At 42.2% G+C, this 21,961-nt stretch overlaps 1 protein-coding gene across 5 annotated transcripts in view; it reads right to left on the bottom strand.

Moving 5' to 3' along the window:
• Positions 1-21,961, bottom strand: part of RALYL (RALY RNA binding protein like) — a 2,307,036-nt gene that overhangs the window by 1,568,934 nt on the left and 716,141 nt on the right. For all 5 annotated transcript variants that reach the window (XM_069621283.1, XM_069621281.1, XM_069621285.1 and 2 more), the window contains one exon: positions 10,120-10,217. The gene's annotated coding sequence lies outside the window, so the exon portion shown is untranslated. The remainder of the gene's footprint in view (positions 1-10,119; positions 10,218-21,961) is intronic.

The following is a 21,961-nucleotide window of genomic DNA, read 5'->3' as shown; positions in this document are numbered from 1 at the left end:
TTATGAGGCTCAAATATCTCAGTAAGTAACTGAAAGCCATTTTAAGGCTTCTCCTGTATTGGCCTCTAATTGATGACTCTCCATCTTTATTTGGCCAAGCTTTGAATGTAAGCCATTCTTCTCGCTTACCTATTGGTTGCAATAAGATTAGTAAAGACCGTTGAGGACAAATGTATGGCCAATGGAAAGGCAACCATTACTCCCTCACTAGCCTGAATAGATTTTTTTGTAAAAATGTTTACACTGTTGAAAGGACCCATCTTACTGCCAGAAAAATCATCTCACATTTTTTAAAAAGATATCTTCTCCTAAGTTCCAATTACAGGCAATTTTTGTTCACTCAACTATGCCTGATAGGTGCCTTAAAAACAGGTGAAACCCCACAAAGGCGTGTTTCCAAGTTTGCCTTAAAAACAACTAGTTTTTCCCTGAAGCAACACACAGCCATCGAAGATCATATTCAGTCCAATGACAAAGGAAACCTATGCTGTTTCCTTCTCAGAAGAACAGGGGGCTGCTTACCCCAGGGTTCACTATTATAATAACCTATATAAAATGGCATTGTTAAGACATTGAAGTTCCTGCAGTTGGCACTAAATCGAAGAGTATGTCTGCCTCAGGGTTCAGGATTCCTACTCACAGAATAGAAACCCAGATTCCCAATGGTCCATCCATTGATGGCACTTGGCCAGTCAGATAACTTTAAAATTAAACTGCAGGGCATTTAGAGGCCTTGATGGGCTGTCCCTTTCGTACAATGGAAGCTCTGTGGAATGGCATACATCATGTCCCCTCATATAAGAGTTGCACCCATGTTCCGGCTCATCAAACGCCACCTGATAATGGACCTGCATTAACCCATTAGTCTCTTTCATTTGCAGCCTGGAAGCTAGGAGGTTAAACGGTGGGGCGGCCTCTGTTGGCAGCCTTCTGAAACTTTCCATGTCTGCCAGCACCATTTTGCCATAGGATCGCCATGCCCTGTCTTGCTCTGCTGTGAATCTGAGTCCCCCACTTGGAGTATTCACTTCTTGAGAGCTAGTTTCGCAATATATAAAGATCAGAAATAACACAAGGTAACAAATCAGGTCCTGAGGTATGGAGGCACAGGGGTTTCCAGGGTCACAAAACTTAAAATTACTTTCCAATTGGGTAAAAGCGATTAGGGCTCAAGAGCATGGACAACCTTCCCATGGCAGAATTAGAGGCCGGCATTTTCCATATTTAGGAAAACAATACAAATTCTGGATTTTTGGGCAATTCATCTTTAGATGAAGGAAGGGACTAGCGAATGCCAGCCAGCATGAAGTACTGGTTTATATATGCAGTTGCTAATAGACTGAATGATAACTACTTAATGGGTAGTGAGGATTCTGTGGTCCATAGTAATAAAATGGGTCAGGAGAAGGGGCGGGGGGAGCGGTGAGTATCCGGCACAACCCGAGCCATATACATGTGTTGGTTTAGCTGCTAAAGCTGTGCCCTTTCTCTACTGATTTTCCATAGCTGGTTGCTAAGCACTGGAAATGCCAATATAAAACAATCTGCTTCAGAATCACATTTCCTTAAACTGCAATTGAGTGAATGCATGTTTTTCTTGTTGTTCTTATATTGTCAGTGGACTGCTGAATTACACGTCTCTGGAGCTCTTCAATTCTACCCCACCAAACTATCAGTCAGCTCCTCTGCTCATTACGCTTCACTGGTTATCTTGTTTATTTTACAATATATTTGAATAATGTGTGTTTTCAAATGTGCAGTAATCATTTTAGCCAGCACACATATTTTCAAGTCATTGCTGTGGGTGGGCAGGGAGCCGTCCCCAACAGAACGTATAAATGACTAGCAATCATAATGCATACATTGGAACGTTCACCTTATCAAGTAACTGAAGATCCCTAAAAGAATTAGAGTATAGTCACAATGACTCAAGACACTCGCTACTCAATGAAGAGCGCAAGAAGGGGTGAACTTTGGACAGGTACATTACTGCTCTGGTCTTGTCGAAAATCCAGAACAAGCATCTTAATATTCAAAGACATAACATTCTGCCTCCAAATGATTAGAAAAGAAAGAGAGTCACATTAATGTTAATGTTAAAGGACATTTGTACCGCGCACTATCACCACCCGAGTGGTCCCCTGGCAAAGTGGCGGCTCTGAAAGAGGAAGGGAGAGTCAGTTAGTGGGAGGAAGCAGGAAAAGTGCAAGAGAGCAGTGATGTGCTGTTGACGGCCACAACCTGGTGGGTCCTTGGCTGGGCCTGGGGTGTTTGGAGCCGGTAGTCGTTGTGTACTGTTGTGGAGGTCTATGTGTGTTTTTGTTTTGTTGTTGCAGTGTAGTGAAGTTTGTGCAGTTTGTTGTGCTGTAGGTGTGTAGTTGTGTTTGGTTTGGAGTTTGAGAGGTGTGTGCAGAGGTGGAAATTGTTAGTAGAATTGGTTAATTGGCATCTCTATTCTTAATTGAGGCGCTGGGCTTGCAAAGTCTCTCTTGAAGCTCCTCTGTCCTGAAATGGGCCCATCTTGCACTAAGGTCCCTTTCACATCTGGCCCCCACCTCAATCAGCCTCCATCACAACCCTTCCTGTCCTCCTTACCTGCCCTTTTTTCTTCCAGTGCGCCTGCCAATGTCCACCACTCAACTAATGTGGTGATTGTCAGTGTCTCTGCAATCCTATTGATACTTTGGTACATGGTAGCAATGGAGGTGGAGTGAAGAGGGGATTGGCTGGGATAGTAGACTCTGTCTCGATGGGTGTTACCTGTGTTTTAAGTCTATCCTGTGTCACCTGCCTGGCCTTGCGGGAGCTTCCCTGTCATTTCTAGGGATGTTAGTGTCCTTTCCTGTTCCGTCATCCTTTTTTCTTGTTTCGATTTTCAGGTTGAGTCTGTGGTCTTGAAGAGCCATGTTTTTAGTAATTTCCTGAATTTTGGTGATCTTCACTGTTTCTGATCTCTTTTGGGATGTTGTTCCAGGTTTTTGCGGCTAAGTGGTAGAAGGAGGTGCCTCCAAGTTTTTTCTTAAGGTATGGTTTTAGTTCCAAGAGGATTTCGTTGCTGGATCGGAGGGGCCTCTTTGGTTTGTAGATTGTATTTTTTTGTTGTAGGAATTCTGCTCCTTGTCCACTGATTGCCCTGTGCGTTAATGTGTATGGTGCCATAGAATCTTTGTTTTCCATAAATGTCAATAAGAGGCAACATCTCTCGGCGACCAGCACTGAATTTGGCAATTTCACGCCAAGTTCACTTTTCACTCTGGAGAAATTCTTTCAAGGTAACGACCCCAGGGTTCAACATTCCGCAAACAAGTTGGTTCTCTTGGCTTCTCTCTTAACAGGACAAAACAGGTGCTAAACAGGGGTTTGTTTTTGTTGTCACTTAGGACATGACATATTCAAGCAATAGACTATGAATAATGTAGTCAAAACTACACAAGATCTTCACCACAAGTGATGAGTCATTTATTTCTCCAGACATTGTGTACATGTTGAGTAGAGTGAAGGCCATTATCAATCCCTAGATGCTCAACCGTGTGGTCTATGTAAAGCTGTATGCACGGTCAAGTCAGACACTAGATAAAATGTGTAACTGCAATGCCTTCATACCGGAAACAGTGATGAGTGCCATTTGACATGCTTGCACTTTAACAATTAAGTGATTGAGCAACAAGAAAGCTTGCTCGACCTCTGGCAGAGAGAGGAAACTAGGTCAATCTAGTGGTCCTACCTCACTTACGCTATTGTACTGGACATCTTGACTGGGTATCTAAAATGCCCTAACTTATGCTTACTGAAAAGATAAGAGAAGCCTGGAAGGGGAAACGTTGGTTGATTTGGCACGCCAGAGTAGGATCCATCGATTCAAAAGAGCCACTTATAATGGAGCTGGATAATATTTCTAGATCTGGAGGGGATGTCAGAGAGGTCTCCCACATCCCGCCCATTAATCTCTGCATCCGGCTACAATAATTCATTATTAGGCATGTATTGTTTTAAAAAGAGTTATTTGTCGCCATGTTTCACTTGGACAGCTACTACTGTACCGCCGGCTTTATGTCGAGAAATACTCAGCGTGATCTTTGACTCTTTAACCACTCAAATGCTGTTTTGCCCGATGTATTACTCCTTAGAGGAGGCACTTTCACACACTGCAGACTTGCAAAGCCTTACCTGTTTTTAATGGCTCATTCTGCATTGGAATGTCAAATACTTTGTAGGAAATTCCCTAGCTGTGCTTTTGGGAAGACTTGAGCAATATGGTAACCCGAAATCTTCTTTTAATTAAGCCAGCATCTTTCTTAAGATCAGTAGTCTTGAGGTGTAAGATAGATAACCATTCTCCTACTGCTAAAGTGGTCCAATTAGCATTGTCTAGAGACTGCTGGGGGAGGTAGAATGGGCGTATTGTACTATATCTGATATCCCTGTATCTATAGCTTTTATATGTAGATTTGTTTTATTTGATATGCGTGATTGAAACTCTAAGCTCACACATGATAATTACTTTGTTTTGTTTGGCTAATAGATTATGGTAAAAGTCTTTTTTTTAGGCATTTGTACATTGCATGAATTATGTCAATTTCAGGTGTTACTTTCTAAAACATTTAAAAAAGGTTATTTTGGTGTTTTTTTTTAATCGTGAAACATATTTTGCTGGTTTTATGGAATTTTCATTCCGAAATAAAGCTGATGTTTTGCTTCACGGTATTAGGAGCGTCAAAAAGCTAATGTCAATAAATCACATCTAGTCAATAGCAAGGCCATTCATTGGTAGATGGCACGCTTGCTTGATTTCACAAGTAAGGCCATTGTTTCTTGCATTAAGGGATTTAAAAGGTGTCATTGAGTCACCATACATTTTGCACCCTACCCTATACTTAGAGTTACAATAACCAATTAAATAATGAGGTAACTTTTCCATTTGTCACAAAATGAATCCATTGGTTAACTGGAATCTGTTCAACCCCTGAAGTGCCAAGGACGTGTATACTTGTTTTTTTTTGCATAGACTTGCATAATAAGGGAGAAGTCTCGGATCATGGTGGCTCTGATTGTTTCCATTGACTCGAGATTGGAGGCTTATTCAGACCAACACTGTTCTCATTGTTGAGGTGCCTTTCCAGCTACACAAAAAAAGTCTTGGCTACCACAATGCCTCTACTCATACACTCCTGTTTTGTATTCTTTCTTTCCACTTTTTTGAGACTTGCTGAACTACTGAGAACCAGCTAAAATTGCCCATAGACAAAGGAAAAACTCTGCCATGCATGGCCTTTGGGACACCAATGGAGTGTCTGAGGTCACATCCAAATGCTGAGGCTACCCGGAACAGTAACTCTTTATCAAGCACACACCTGATAATGAGGCTCTCACACACATGGAGGCAGAGTGATACAGATTGACAGAAAGGGAGCACAGAGAGTGCGTGAAAGAGAGAGTAGGAGTGATAGTGTGTAATAAATCAGGGCATGAGAAGCCGGGTGCAAGTAGTTGAAATGTAATTACTGTAATTAATATATTATGCATAAGTAATAAGTAATTAAGTAATATGCATTTAGGTTACACCAATGCAAATGAGTTTCTATATAAATGTCACATAGCATTCCCTTATGAGGTTAATATATGGGAAGGGTGTGGACACTACAGTGTGTTTAGGTTTCTTTAGGCTTCACATTTTATGTAATGGTCTCTGAATGTATGCTTGTTAGAGCAAACTTCTACATGTAACATCAAAATATAATTCACAATAAAATAAAAGATATCTAATGAAACATGTAGTGCAATATGGTGTTATCGGTTACCGTGCTTTTAATACATACCGCAAAAAAATAATGAAGGCCCAATCCAAAAGATAATCTTGTTAAATACCTCAAGATACCAACACGATCATACTGGTCATCTTGCTCCATTCTAACTTCTCACCTGTCATCATTACAACGAATGGTGTCACATTCAGATGCATTTCTCTTAGTATAACTTAGTTTTGGCACAGGACTGTAACAAGAAGGAATGTTCTGCCAAGGTTTCTTTTTTATTTGTAAAACTCACAATCATAGTTCCTCAGAGCATTGTTTCTGACCCTCTGCAGGTGTCAATTATCTTTCCTTCTGAGGGCCCGATTCTCATCATGGCGCAGTGAGGGTGCTAAATAGCATGACACACTGTGGCAGTTCTTGACGCCGAGGCACCACTGCTATTCTCATGTGGGCCTGAGTGTCTTCGCAAAGCACGACATTGCTTTCCCTGCAATTCGCCTGTTTCTAATGGAAAGAGGCGGATTGCAGAATCTCGGCAGCATTTTCGTTAAATAACAAGGGAATCGTTATTTAACGAAAGTGCTGCCGAGATGAAAACAAAAAAGCACATGCTGTTTGGGTGTACAGATCATGACAGGTGGGTCCTGCATTGCATTTATCTTTGTTTGCAGACGAGTGCATACTGCCATCCATAGTAGAACCATGGATGGCAGTATGCACTCTTCTGCAAATTAAGATGCAGTGCAGGACCCACCTGTCACCATCTGCACACCCAAACAGTTGTGTGCTTCTTGTGGCACTACTCCTGTGCTTCTTGTGCCACTCCACATGTATGACACCAATTTGGTACCGTACTTCAGCGCCAATTTCAGGCAGTTCCAAAATTGTAGGAGTGCCACAAGACTACTCATGCAAAAGGAGAAATAACGAAAGTACCGGTTGATAGGTCGGCTTTCAGCCCTTCCTAGCAACCAGCACTCATATTCTGAAAGTGGCGCAATCAGCCTGACTTCGGAAGATTGCGCCACCTTCAGAATAGTTTGTAATTACCGAAAATGTCGTTAGCACTTTTTACGACATTTTTGGTAATTAACACCAACTTGAGAATTGGGCCCCAAAACTGGGATTGGCTATGTGTCAGGCTTCTGTAATTCACAAACGATGGTCCAGTGTGTGTAATGATTGTACCACATCTCAGCTTCCTGAAACAATCAAGGCACTGAGACCCAAAGTTCTAAAAAATGGCTGCTTCATTCCAAATAAAATTTGTGGTCTCCTCAAGCAAGTATTTCCTGCCTTAATAAAAACAACCTTTCTTGGACATGCTATTTCACATCACATTATAGAAATAATGCAAGATGAAGCTGCAGTTGTCCCCGTCCCACCCCCTTGCATCAATATGGCGTTAGGTTCTTGCTTGTCAACAGAGAGCCTTCTGTGTTTTTGCAGTGGGGCATATGTGCTGCTGATGGTCCACTGGCAGATTACCCACCTCTCACTGACAACCTAATACAGGTCTTCAATTGAAAGGACTCTGGTGGGATCCTCTTGGGACAGGTAACTTATATCCTGTTCCTATTTGAGGATTCTGTTTTTAAATGCTGGCAGGAGTAGGGTTTTAGTATCCAACACATACAAAGCACTCATAGTTCTCTTCAATTATGACATTGCTAATGACAAAGTTGAAAGTGAAAAAACTGGTCCTGGATCCTTCTGGACATTGGCCTCTAACAAAAATAATACGCCATTCCGAGTGTTAATACAAATCTTTACAAAATCTGATAACCTGTTTCAGATTTTTACTGAGGAAGGGGTGTGGGGTGGGGAAGGGGGAATGAGGTAACCTCCTGAATATTTGGTGACTGTGACCTGTTTTTCAGATGTTCAAATAATGCATAAACTGGAGTGAAGACAACTTTTTCATTAACGCGACGGGGGCGGGCTTTAAGTACGCTGCAGGAACGCGGCCCTCTGAGATTAAGCAGGTGAATCTTTAGCAACATTTTTGCCTGAAGCATGAATTGCATCTGCCGGATCATGGGATGACCTGCACAACCGGGATATAGTAGTCCTGTTTCTCTCAACAACCTTGACAGACTCTTCAAGGACATAGAGGATGGCCCTATCAGACAGGGGTGGGGAGGTGCCTCCTCCACTTATGAGGTCTGCTGTTCCATTTCCCCAGACCTCTCTCCAGGCCACAAGATTCTTCTCGCTGCATCCTCAGGATACAGACACTATCTTGCATAAGTGTGTGCATGGTGGTGCCATTGCCATACAGAGAGGGAAGGGTGTGCAGAAAGTGAGGTCCTGTGGCACTGCCAGGCTAGGGCGGGGGGGGGTGGGGTTTGACCAGAGATTCATGTGACACAGGTAGGCCCCGCATACGCCGAGACCTGTGTTGTTATCCTTTTTTGTCCATCTGTACCTTGGTCTATGGAACATGCATGCAATACATTGTTACATTTTTTTTTAAAAAAAAGACATGACAGATTGTGCCAAACAATTTTCTTACAATTATGTATGCAATACCCCATAGAACATATTATGTTTCCTTAATGTGCATGTTAAGCGTATACCCAATATTTTGTGTAATGTGCATATAACATATTGGGGAGTCCTCAACTGCAGTCAGTTGCTTTAGGGATGGATGGTTGCATATGGGTACACTGCTCGCTCTGCATTTTAGTACAGCGTCCCCATGTTACACGGCTAAACCCACAAGGCATTTTTTCCTCAAGCTGTTGACCATGTGTTCACAGGTGTGGCAGATCATGCAGCACCTGGCTCCCAGCCCACAGAGCCACTGGTTGTGGGATTGCAGTGTTGGTCAACTCTGCCAAGGGTTGCCAGCTTCATGAGGTTATGAGTGCATTCTGTCCTGTGGTGTGGTGTGCTGTCTGCCACGTGCGTGTTGTATGGTTCTGTTGGATTACAGAGTGTCCTTTGTCATTTCCTGGCAGGGCTGTGATGATTGGGCTCTGTGCATATGTCATTTCAGAACATGCATCACATTTTCAGAATAAGACAACTTGTTTCACTGAAATGGAATGATTAGGTTTGGGTCTGTATACATTCAAGTAAAATACTATTAAAACATGTCATGTTGACAAGGCATGCATGCATTGTTTACCAAATGTGCATGTAGTGTGCAATAATGCCGTACCACTTTTCACGGAGTCAGGGTGCCAAGACTTGCACCAAATCCAGAGGATGGATTTGCTTCTCCCATCACCTTCCGTCAGGTTTCTATTCAGATTCACCGATCACATAGTTTAACCTGGACCTGACCGCTCCTGGCCCCTTAGCTTGACAGTCCCCGGATTTCTATGGTGGGGCTTGATTAGCTACAATCATTAATTGCATTCTCAGACAACAAAAGCCTCTACGCTTCAAGGGCTCATTTGAGCGCATCTGCAATGCATCACTCACCCATACACCACATTTTCAAATACTGTATATTAAAGTGTCCTTCAAGTCAATGCATCCTTATCTACAGACACCTTTGACCTTCTACATTTCTGTGCAATTATTTCACATTCGAGGTATACTGGAGAATCATGCGTCCACATTTTCATTAAAATGACCCCCTTCCTTTTTATCTATTAGCTTGTTTCTTTCTCCGTCTGTCCTTTATTCATTACTGTTTTCTTTTCCTCTAGTCCATCACCTTTTTTCCCTTCGTCACACACTATGGTCTGGAAACACCCAAGAGGGTGCATTATTAATGCACCACTTTGTGGACAAGCCTAGGTTCTCCGAGACTACTACAGCAGTGATTTGGCGCAGTATAAAAATTTAGCATAACCAGATAACTCACAAGCTTCTACAATGTGTTTTCCAGAAGATGGTTTAATTGGTTTGTATAATAACCTTCAAAGGTACATTTACAGAAGCCATCTCCGGATGACGATTAGGGTTTATGTAAAGCCACATGTAAAACACGGCTCCTGTTCAAAATCCCCCAGGCATTAGGCACGTGATCACGGAAACATATCTGAGTGGAGTGCATTCAAATGAGTCGCTAGCATCATGTGTAAAATTCGCCCTGACATGTCAGCCATCCTCCCACAACCTAACGACAGGTGTGACTCAGGCCAAAGGACATTGCTTTGGTATTGTGGTTGCACCTTCGTGCTAGTGCGCCATATCCTCTTCATTTTGCCAGCATTTAGCTCCTTATTTCAGGGCCTCTTTTCTCTCTTGGCAACCAAACCTCTCATTTACAGTATTTCATGATTAAGACTTCATCTTTCTGTCCATTGCAGAATCCTTGCCTTTACTCACTTGACACACAGAAAATCAGGTGCAAAAACAACACACAAGTATCCATATAGCAATGATGGCGCTTGGCCACCCTGCTTACCTCCTCCTTGTGTGCAGCAGACCCAGCTCTTTCAGTCAGTGATGCATCCAGACTCCAGTGACTAGAGTTGTACAAATTGTACGTCCTGAGGGAAGAGGCTGTGAAATAGAAAAAAAAATTATATGATTTTATGTCTATTGTTTTCAGCAGCTTGTAAAATACAGCGGTTATGTGGGAAGCAGAAAGGGATTGATGACTGATGAAGCAACGCAATAGTGTAGAAGTGTATACAGTTTCGCTTACAATGGTCCCATTCAATAATCTCTCATCTGAGTAAGACCATTTCACTAGAGATTGTTTTAGCCACTGAACCCAAAAGAACAAAATAAAACTATGTGGACAGCAGTCGGCATCGGATTTATTACACATTCACATCTTTTTCTCGCCCAAAATGGACTGCTGCCTAAGAATCTTTGATGATAAATTTGGGGTGACAAAACACTTGGCCAGTCTTAAATTGATAGCACTCAGACTACCATAGAAAGAGGACATGATATGATATGATAAGTCATTTATAACGCGCCTGTACACAAGTGTTTCTGGGCGTGACAAGGCACAGAAGGAAAGACAGAAGGAGGACAAAACAACAAACTTACTAGGCATTGTGTCAATCAGATCACAAAGTGTGGGAGGGAGGCTGAGACGTGCCAGGGGGAGGAAAACGTACAAGGGAACTCGTAAGTGCTGTCCGGAGGTGGCTCATAAGTGCAGAGAGTCAGTGGACTGTAGGGGTGCAGATACAGTCCCTAAGTGGTTGGGAGGCCTGGAGGCAGTGCACGAGCAACCGGTCATGCAGGAGCCTGCTCCAGTAAATTCAGTGGGTGGCCAGGTAACCAGAATGTGCAGCATACAGTGACATCAGCAAGGGAGAGGGAGAGAGAAAAGGGAAGCGAAAAAGATTGTCTTGAGTTACTTCTGGGGGTATTCCCAATGGGGACCACCGCAAAGAGGAGGAAGACAGGGTTACAGACCAAGAACAGTCAGACAGAGATAGCTGGTTCTAATATGAATAACCACCTGACACCCATATTCAATTTAGCAGGCATAGATTAAACAGAGCGACAAACATCTGTCTCATGAAGGGCTTATCATTCGTACCCACGGTAGATACAGACTGGTACGATTCAGAAATGGAAATCCGCACATTTCTCAGGAAAGTGAGACTCTGCACTTTCTTTAAAGAACATTCCATAGCTTCAGAGGATCCGGGAGCAGACACAGGTCTACAAAAACCATCTACTTTCACTCCGTCAGACAGTCAGATACCTAATGAACTCCTGACATTCTCCAAACTCAAAAACAGCGAGAAGAAAAACAAACCGGGAGTCTATCACAATTTAACCAGGAATGAGAAACAGGCTCTCACCGAATTACAGAACAACAAAGGTATCGTGATTAAATCGGCAGACAAAGGAGGGGGAATAGTGTTCATGACCACCACTCAATACAAAGATATGGTTCTGGCCATTTTGAATGATCGTGAATTTTACTCGATCCTCCGCAAGGATCCTACAAAAGACCTTAGTCTTGAAATATCACAAGTGGTCAACTTTGCACTAGAGAGTGACTGGCTATCCTCCAAAGAAGTCGAGTTTCTTAACACTCCAGGGAGCAGAACTCCATGTTTTTATGCCTTACTACAAGACAGGGTTCCCAGTAACTTCATCATAGAACTAATGACGATAGCCCTCCAAAACAAATTTCTTTACATTTGACAAACAAATGTACCTCCAAACGAAGGGAACTGCGACGGGGGCAGCATTTGCCTCGAGTTTGGCCATCCTATATATGGCTAAATATGAAGAAGACTATGGGCCTCATTAGGACCCAGGCGGATTTCGCGGTGCTAAATGCACCGCGAAGCACGGCGGAAAGCCGTCGATAGCGCCATGGGGGTTGGCGGATTTACCGCCCCATTCCGACCTCGGCGGAGCGGTAAATCCCCAATCCCCATTCTGCCCTTCCCCATTCCCATTCTTGCCCCATAGGGTATAATGGGAGTGGGGAAGGAGTTAATTACGCCACCGTAAAATACGGTGGCGTAATTAACAACGAGGTCCCGTAGCGCCATGGTTTTCTCCGCCTGGTAAAACCAGGCGGAGAAAACCTCCATGGCGCTAAGGGAACTCGTAGTACGGCGGACGGGTCCGCCGCGATTAGCGCTGGCGGAAACCCACTCCGCCTGGGTCCTAATGAGGCCCTATGTGTTTTCCCCACTCAATCATTGGAGGCAACAAGTGGGGCATTGGTATCGGTATATAGATGATGTAATTTTCATCTGGACAGGTCAATTGAGTCATCTCTTACTTTTCTGGGAATGGTTGAATTCCTGCAATGCACACATACAGTTTACCATTGAACATACTAAATCCAAGGTCCCTTTTTTGGACCTGACTATCCAACATTTCAATGGCAAACTTGTATGCGATCTCCATCGTAAATCTATGGACATAAATATGCTACTACATCATACTTGCAACCACCACATTCACACCAAACAGAATTTGCCTTACGAGCAATTCCTACGGATACAGCAAAATTGCACCCTGAAACAGGATTTCCTCACACACTCCAAAATGTTGTCCAACAGACTGCAGGAAAGAGGTTATCCCAAGAAACTTCTGGATCACTCAGCCAGAAGAGCACTCAACACCAACAGAGAAACACTCCGGCAGCCAAAAACCACACTGACTGATCTAGAGGATGACCACCTCATTTGTGTGGTGACGCATGGTAGAGAAACAGCGAAAATGAGAAGTATTGGCACATTGCCAAACGACACCTACCTCAGGACCCACCACCCAGATTCGCATACAAGAGGGCTAAAAACCTAAAAGATTGTTTAGTACATTCCCTCTATCAAGCAGAATCTTCTCACACAGGACAAAGAACATTACGCCCAATACAAGGGCACCACCCCTTTGGCAATTGTGTGGCATGTCAATTTACCAAGAAAATGAAAACCTGTAAGATCGGCCAGAGGGAATGGATACTTAAAGACTTCACCAATTGCAAGAGCTCCCATGTTATCTATTGCATTGGATGCCCGTGCGGCTTAACATATGTGGGAAAGAAAATGAGATTCGTACATCTAAGGATCTCTGAACATAGATCCAAGATCCGTTGTAAAACACTGACAGCACCTCTGGTGTCACACTTTGTTGAGGCTAAACAATCCCCCAATGATATTATGTGGTGGGTATTAGAGAAAGTGAAGGGTGGAGCAGATCTGGCACACAACTTGTTACACAAGGAATCCAGATGGATTCACTGATTAGACTCTTAGCACCACGGACTGAATGACATTTTTCAACCAGTGGTACACTGAGTCTACATTAGGTGATCCACATGACAGCATGGGCAATAGGGCCCAGCACACCAACTTCTTGCCCCACCCAACAGAGCACACATCACATAACCACCCTCTCCTGACAAATTGTTGGGCATCATCACCATGCTAGGAGAGCAACTTCCAGTGCTATTTCAAATGCACGATGAACAGGCACTTACACTGGCACCCAGGAGGTCTGGACCACAGCGGGGTTTATGATCACAAGGGCACCCCCCGCAAAAAAATGGCACCCCTCGACCCGCATTAATGGCTAGACGAGGGCTGGCTGCCTTTTTATGTTTTTCAACTCTTTGGAGTCATGGCCAGTGCTGCCCCAATTCTTGCATGATACACAGCAGGCCATGTATACCCTATTAGACTAACAGTATTACTTCCTAGTATACAATTTAGATACACTAGGTACCTTTTAGGGTTGACGTTTAATAGACGTGCCTCTCTTCTGGACAACCGACTTAGATCCGCGTTCTAGATCGAGGACCTTTTCCGTACAGGCTATCAGCCACGTCCCCTTGACTACTGACCACAACAATACACATAGCCGTCTCCGCGACATGACTCCCGGGGTCACGTGGACCTATCAAGAAGCAGAACGAAGCCGGCACCTCCCTGAAAACCAGCGCTGACGGCTTCCTGAGACACGGCTCCTGCAGCATCCAGACGCATTTGCGCTGGACCAGAGCTCCGCGGCATTCATCCGCGCTATGAAAAGCACCCATCCTTTTAGAAGTCCACTCGCCATTATCAATGAAGGTACGCACAAAAATTGCAGGACACAGCTCAGCGTACCCTGCATACGCTATGCCCTAACAACAAAGTGTCACACAATGAGCACAAGCCACTGATTTTTCCACACGGCTCCAGGCACCCTCCACTATCAGTCTGCACCGATCACCATTTAGCCCCAGAGACGCGGCCTCTCGGATAAGAAACAACTTATCCTCACAATAGCCACAAGTACAATTAACACTACTCAGCCTCAATACAGACGGTAATCATCCCCTTATCTATTACAGGGACAGAGACCATAGTGGAACCATTTGGACCCATTACACCAACGCTGGAGCTCCCATCTCACATGCCAGCTATTTTCAGGTAGCTATATCGCACCATAATTCCTATCTTCACATTCAGTGATATGACCACCACATGTTTCAGTTAGCACACAGTTCTACATTGTGTTTTTCAATTGAAACTGAGCGTTGCTGCAAATATAGATCCTTCAAACGACCTCTCCACCTCCTGGCACACCTACAAGCATTCTCTGCACTTCTCTGTGAAACAAGAATCTCGGATAAATACTGAGGTAATATTTGGGGCCCCTCTTAATTTGAATATGGTGCCCTACCCTCCATGAGCACGTACACCATACAACCTATCCTCACTAAATCAAGGTCTCCACCATTTTGTTTTGTACCAATAGGTAGCATGATAATACATCAAGGGGAACTCATAGGAAGGGTTCCACCCTAAATGGACTTGATCTATTGCAATTAAGAAACACAGAAGCCACTACACTTGAGTCTAGGGATTGCCCTGTCCTCAAGACTGGACAAGACCCAAGACTTGGGATTACAGTATCAGCAGGTAAAGCCACAGCCGAGAAACTTGAGGCTTGATTTAGATTATAGAGTGTCAGACACATCTTGCCCAATATTGAGATAGGGAATTATAATGTTTGTTTTTTGCATATTTATACAGGGTCTTCAAACAAGACACCCTGATGAAGGCAGACTAAAAAGTGTTTTATGACCGCCGAAACGTGAAGAGCTTGGTTGGAGACCGAGCCCCACATAGGAAAATAACTCTTTACCCCAAAGACCCAGATACAGGCTTCATTTGAGCCTCAGGACATTCATTAATCCATACTAATTCCTGCCTTTTCACCAAAACAGAATAACTGTCCGGGAGAGACACAGGGATCATCTTAGGACACCCCCAATTGGGTGTAAGACTAGGGAACTGAATTTAAGTTTTCCTATTTTAAATTCAAATGTTATATTTAGAAACTTTATCTCGTGTTTTTATGTTTGTCAATGCTTTCTGTCATGATGTACCATGATTAAGTTTGTTTATCACAATGTGTATATTTTTGCATTTTGGAAAGATGTCAATATTGAGTTAGAACATATTTTATCAAAAAGCACTTTATTAATGTGAATTAAAGAGCACACGTTTAAAAATGTCTTCACTCTCCAATATGCTCAATTATCCCAAGAAAGACTTCTATAAATAACTGAATTGGATGATTGAGGTAAAACAAGTGTCACTCGCAGAGTAACCACCGAGTTTTTCAGATTTCTTTCTTTTAGGGTGGGATACATTCTTATTTACATATTTTGAGTTACTTCTGGAAACTTGGGTGGTCCTGCTCAAGTTTGAGAGAGGCAGGGAGGCTGTTCCAGAGGGAGGCCCAGCCGAGGACAGAAATCTACCCCCCTATGCAGTCGAGCAACAAAAGATGGCCTCCAATAAAAATATCAAACGCAGAGCAATTGAAAAAGGGAATGTATCTATTATCTATTTTAAAAAGTAGAACACATGCTTTAATTTTCACAAGCACATAAGAGCACTATGTATTATGAGAATGAACTTGCAGCAGGCATGCCCACACTAACATGTTTTCTATCTAGGTTTCTTAAAAATATTAGAATATTAGATATATTATTAGATATATATAACAAAGATTTTTAAAAGACTAAGGTACTTAAACATAAAAGAAAATTCCACAGAACTGAAATACTTAGGAAATGTACTAGTAAGCAGACCAAAAGAAGATGTAAAGAACAGAGGACTGATGCAGTACTTTACTGACATGATTTGCAAATAACATCACCATGGTAATTATAATTTCAGAAAAAAAAGAGTTTATGATGGCTCTCATTTTTTCACTAATGAGTGTCTCATTTTCTTTCAACAACGGTTGAAAAACCTAAACATGCATGTTCTGTAAACAGCCCACATGGGAAAAACAATTTTATTTGGGGCAGCTAAGGGTAGCAACTGTGACCCTTGTGCTCTCCCTTGTTACAACTAAACAAATGTTCTTTTTTCAAAAATATATTGTTTTTTTTTTTTTTAAATGGAAGCTCCTGGGCAGTGACCAGTGCCATGTGGCTCTTTGTTTCTGCAGTGGCTGGCTTTCTTGTCCAGGCTCTTAAAAAATACAATGAGTTCCACAAGTGTAACACTTCGAGCAGTGACTCTAAATAAGAAAGAATAGGAATAACATATAGGGCCTCATTACGACCCTGGCGGTAAGGGGTTAACGCCAGCGTTAGCTGCGCCGACCCCTTACCGCCAACTACGAGGTCCCTTAGCGCCATGGCGCTTTTAACACCTGCTTTTAGCAGGTGTTAAAATCCATGGCGCTAAGGGACCATGGAGTTAATTACGCCACCGTAATTTACGGTGGCGTAATTAACGCCTTCCCCACTCCCATTATGCCCTATGGGGCAAAAATGGGAATGGGGAAGGGTAAATGGGGATTGGGGACTTACCGCCCCGCCGACCTCGGAATGGGGCGGTAAGTCCGCCAACCACCATGGCGTAAACGTAGTTTACGCCATGGTGGTAAAGTCACGGCCCAGGCGGTAACTTACCGCCTGGGTCGTAATGAGGCCCATAGTCTTTCTGGAATTCTATACAATAATTGCTAGACTCATTAAAGATTTATTTTAGGCATACTTCATGGGGTCAGTCACTATACACACTGATATTAACAATACATATGATAATTAATTCTTGTATGAATTGTCTCGGGAGAATACCTCAGGGGCAACGTGCTCGCCTTGGAAGCAAGACAACACTGAGCAACACAGGTTTGATCCCTGGGTCCGTGCTTAGAAATGTCTGGGTATTAAGCATGTTAAAAAATAACCTATCATATCATATATCACATTACAGTGATATCGTAACCATATTTATCGTAGTGTACTTAGGAACAATGCTATGTGATGCCACTTCCTGTTTTGTCAAGGGATGAGAGGTTGTGTTCCATCGCTTCCTGTGATGTAACTTCGGGGTGGGGTCAAATGACATCACTTCCTGTGATGTCATCAGAGGCCAAGGGTCATGTGGTGTCATTTCTGCAACCCCTGGCATTTTGGTGAAATGACATCCCTGCATGGGCAAACCTTTTTAAGCACTTCTGCATCCTTGTAATAGTGAATGCTAGGGCATTGGTGATTTATAAACTAGAGCACTCCTTCGGGGAAAGTGAGGAGCCAAGGGTTCTGCATTTGATCATCCATTGATTGCACATACCAAAGGTATTTAAAGCCTAAACCGGTGAGTCAGGTGGGTGTCCAGTAGTCGATGGAAACTGGCCACCATAACTCTGACAAATTCTTGACTGCATCTTTGATGGTTGCTGTGGGGATACCCAGAAGAGCAGAATCTACTGGACATGGAACTTCCAGGGGGCACCAACCAATGCTCTTTTATAGATGCTTATTTTTTTAGAAGCAAGACACTTCCACAACACAGTGCTGCCTGCATGAGTATTTCCAGTGGAAGTCTTATTTTAGAAGACTACTCTAGCAGGTTGTTACTTCATTTAAAGATTCTCTCAACTTTTTGGGCGTAAATACTCACCTTAAAATGTAGCTAGCTGCTGCTCATCTGTCACCTGCCCTAGACTGTGTCACCTCTATTTTACATTTCAAGTGGGGGCAGGGGGAGGTGTTGATTTAAAAGCCTCAATAAAATCATAAGTCTCTTAGCATCGGAACTGGCGGAATTCCTAACATGAAGGAGACCCACGCTCAAAACCGAGCAGGCAGACATGATTGCCAGAGAATGAGTGGACCAGCGGTAATGATGCTTACCTGGGAATTCCTCTCCCACATCCTCTGGAGCTCTTGGTTTGGTTAATTCCCTTATTTATTCTGGTAATACACACTACTGAAAGCATACTGTGGTTATATTTATTCTAATTGATAACCCGTTTTATGGGAGGGTCAATTACTGCTTCTTTGTGCATGAATCCATGCCAAACAACATTTCACTTGGGTCAGTGCATTCAACTTTCTTAGATATAAAAACTGTCCCTAATGTATGGTTCTTTCTTTAATGTTATTGATTTGTGTAGCTCATTGCATACATCTGATTGTCTGTTCCCTCCACCACACTGTGCTACCCACATTTGGATTTCAAATTAACACAAAAATATATAAATTTCATGATAGGAATGCGTCTTCTGGACTTCTACGAGGTAAAAAAATAAGGGTTCCATTATAGTGAATGCATTTACATTTGGTATGTAAAAGCTGAAATGCGGAAGCAGCCAGGGCTTCAGTAATCAAGTGAAACTGGTTTGCCTAACTTGCATATTTACCCACTACCCAGTTTGATCCCTGCAAAGCCAATCAATGATGGCTGTGAATCTGCAAAGATGGGCATTGTAATCCTTCTAGTGATCAAATATTGTTTTCCATCAGTCAACATACTTTGGTCCCATCTAGATGGCCAATAGTCCTATCCTTTGATTTGATGCAATTCTGTCTCACCACCTACTATTAATTATGCCATAACACTTCACATAGATGTTAATTTTTTTTTACAGGTTCCTTGTTCATTTGCCGAGAAAAAGTACTCCAAGGTAGTTTACCTTGAAGGCAGTTTGACTTCAATTTTTATTTTTTTATTGGGGTGGGTCCACCTGTTAAAGTATATTTCACATAATACCACCTACAGACGAACATTGGCCTAAGCACATTTCTGCCATTTCGATTAACTCCTGTTTCTTTCTTATGTCGAAACTTTGTGTTTTTGGCTCAAGCAGAGAAAAATGAACTTTGTACTGTGTCAACGTAGATAACCATGTTGAGGCTGCTAAAAGTGGATTGTTTGTCCTGCACTAAGAAACCTTGGAGCTAAACTAGAGTTGAACTGAACAGTTATTTAGATGTTGTCTGTATCAATAGCGTCATCCTCGTTCAAACAGTGGAACAGACTGTTGAATAGCTGAAACCGTATGCCTTTTCAGAAATCTGTGCGTACGTTCCTTGAAACGGAATTAACTTTAAGATTGAAAACAAATGTTACCATTGTGTCTTATGTACAGAAAAATATGCCTAGTATTTGAGAAAAACATTGAACATTGTATGGTTATTTGAATCTGGATTAGTTATGTGAACTGGTTATGAAACCTTAATGAATATGTAACCCGAAGATGGGCTGGACTATGTAACCGGGACTGTAGGAAATGTATATAAACCTGTTTCTTTGTAATGTGCAGCACTCTCCCCCATCACGATGACTGCTGGTACACACTGCGAGGCATTGAGAGCCAGATAGCTATCTGCCAAATAAACTGTACATGTACTTTTGAACTCGTGACTGGCGTATTTCATTTTTGGTGGTATTAAACCTCGATAGTTCTTTGATCTTTCACCCCATGCTTCCTTCTCCTTCACTACCACCCCTATCCAAACCCCTCCACACACCCTTTTTACCCTATATCCCACAACTAAATATACTTATTTCTAAGTAATGCCTTTGAAGTAAATTACTTTGAAGTGATTGTCTGCATTTAAACAATGGGATACCATTTGACACGTAGGCCATTGCAGGCCCTGTTACATCACAGTGGTTCCATTATAAATATTAATTTGTTTTAGCGCACATCTTCCACAACTCTTAATTGCATCATTAATGGTTGCTGTTGATAGGGGCCATAGAGCAGCATTTTCACTCACTAGTGCTGCAGAGCACTGGAGAATCAACCAGTGCATGTTTACTCATGTTCATTTGGGGGAATGTGATAAGCCTCCCTCACAATCTGTTGCCTAAATTTTCATTTTACGTGGGGTCATGTTTTGGTCAAAATCCTCAAAAGATAAACCATGAAGGTCTCTTATCCCTAAATGCTACTGTATGTGTACAGTAGACTTTCTTTTAATTATGTACTGCTTGCATTGCTGTTGACGTTATCTATTGAACTTGAAGTCATGCCTAACAATATTTCACTGTCATGATTTGAATGTGTGTATACAAATATTTTGCAATGACATAGGTGTGGTTAACAGCTGCTACACTCTCCACTCATTACAGTAGTCTGGGATTTTATTACATGTGCCAGTTATAGCCTTGAATTAAAAAATGTAGCTGGACATGCACCTTCCACTAGTCGTAGTGCTGAGGTAACACTCCCCGCCTCCCCATTGAACAATGCACTACTGTTGGTAGAGCCAATCAAGTAGTCTGTTTAATTGTAGGCCATTGTACAGCAACAATACATCAATTAAAATGTAAAATAACTAGCATCCCTTTTTAAGATGGAAGGCCTTACTTGGAAGAAATTATATTATTATTATTATTATTATTATTATTATTATTATTATTATTAATAGTAGTAGTAGTAGTAGTAGTAGTAGTAGTAGTGGTAGTAGTGGTATTAGTAGTAGTAGTAGTAACAGCACCCCATTTAGGCCATTATAGGTAATATAAGATCCCATTAAAGAGAGCCATTGAGTGAATACAAGTGCAGATTTTAAAAAAGCATTAATTGAGAGGGTCAAACCCAGCTGCTATAGCTGCTCCCTTTTAATGTCAAGTGTTCAGACGTATACACTAAGCATGCAGTGTTCATTAAGCACAAACACACATATATAAGTTTACGGTTAAGCACAGCTTGTCATTATGTGCTTGATGACATCTCAGGGATAGTATTAGATAGCATTAGAGCCTACTCTGTTGGAAAGTTGATAATGCAGCATAGGCTAAAACTGTGCACATGGGCCCTGCAGTTTCTGTCTACTGCCATACTCTGGAACAATTGTAAATATACAGCTAATTTGCCTTCAGGCCCATTAGTAATGTTGAAAACTGCTCGCTAAACAGAGGTTCTCATGTAGTGGCATATGATGGATTGTTGGCTGATATTACAAATGTCTATGCAAAATATTTGTGACAAAGTCCTGTAGGGAAATCGATAACGAATATAAAGATGGAGAGAAAAGTGCCCATTTAAAAATACATGTGCAAGCTGCGGGTTGCTCATGGCATCTGAAAAACACACAAGCTAGGAAATCTGCAATGTTTGTAGCCCATCTATAATGAGAAAACATGCCCACGGTAACTGATAATGCCATGAAAATGAGTCCTACCAGCCACCAGAAAGTATCCAGCAACCTTTATTAAAATGAAACACATTCCAAGCTGAGATGAAATGGACAGCATATTAAATGACAGTAAATGACAGTAAAATGGAATTGGGGCTGTATTTTCAGCTGCTGTGTGTCTTTATTTCCTTTACAAAATTAAGTATGCTGAGACCTATAGATGTTCAAATGTGTACCTTTAATAGAAATGCCATTACAAATAAAACGTTATATGTTGTTCTTATTTAAGGTGACAATTGTAACATGGGGAATAACATGACTTTTTAAGGTTGCATTCGGAAATAGCAGTTTTTGGGGACTAGAAAGCAAAGTGATATTTTCCTAAACTGCCAGTTGGGCTTTCCATCCTCAACCCCCAATGAACTGA

Source organism: Ambystoma mexicanum, chromosome 5q, assembly GCF_040938575.1.
Source record: "Ambystoma mexicanum isolate Mex_15411 chromosome 5q, UKY_AmexF1_1, whole genome shotgun sequence".
Lineage (NCBI taxonomy): Eukaryota > Metazoa > Chordata > Amphibia > Caudata > Ambystomatidae > Ambystoma > Ambystoma mexicanum.
The sequence above is the reverse complement of the archived record's forward strand: the minus strand, read 5'-3'. Positions and strand labels throughout refer to the sequence as shown.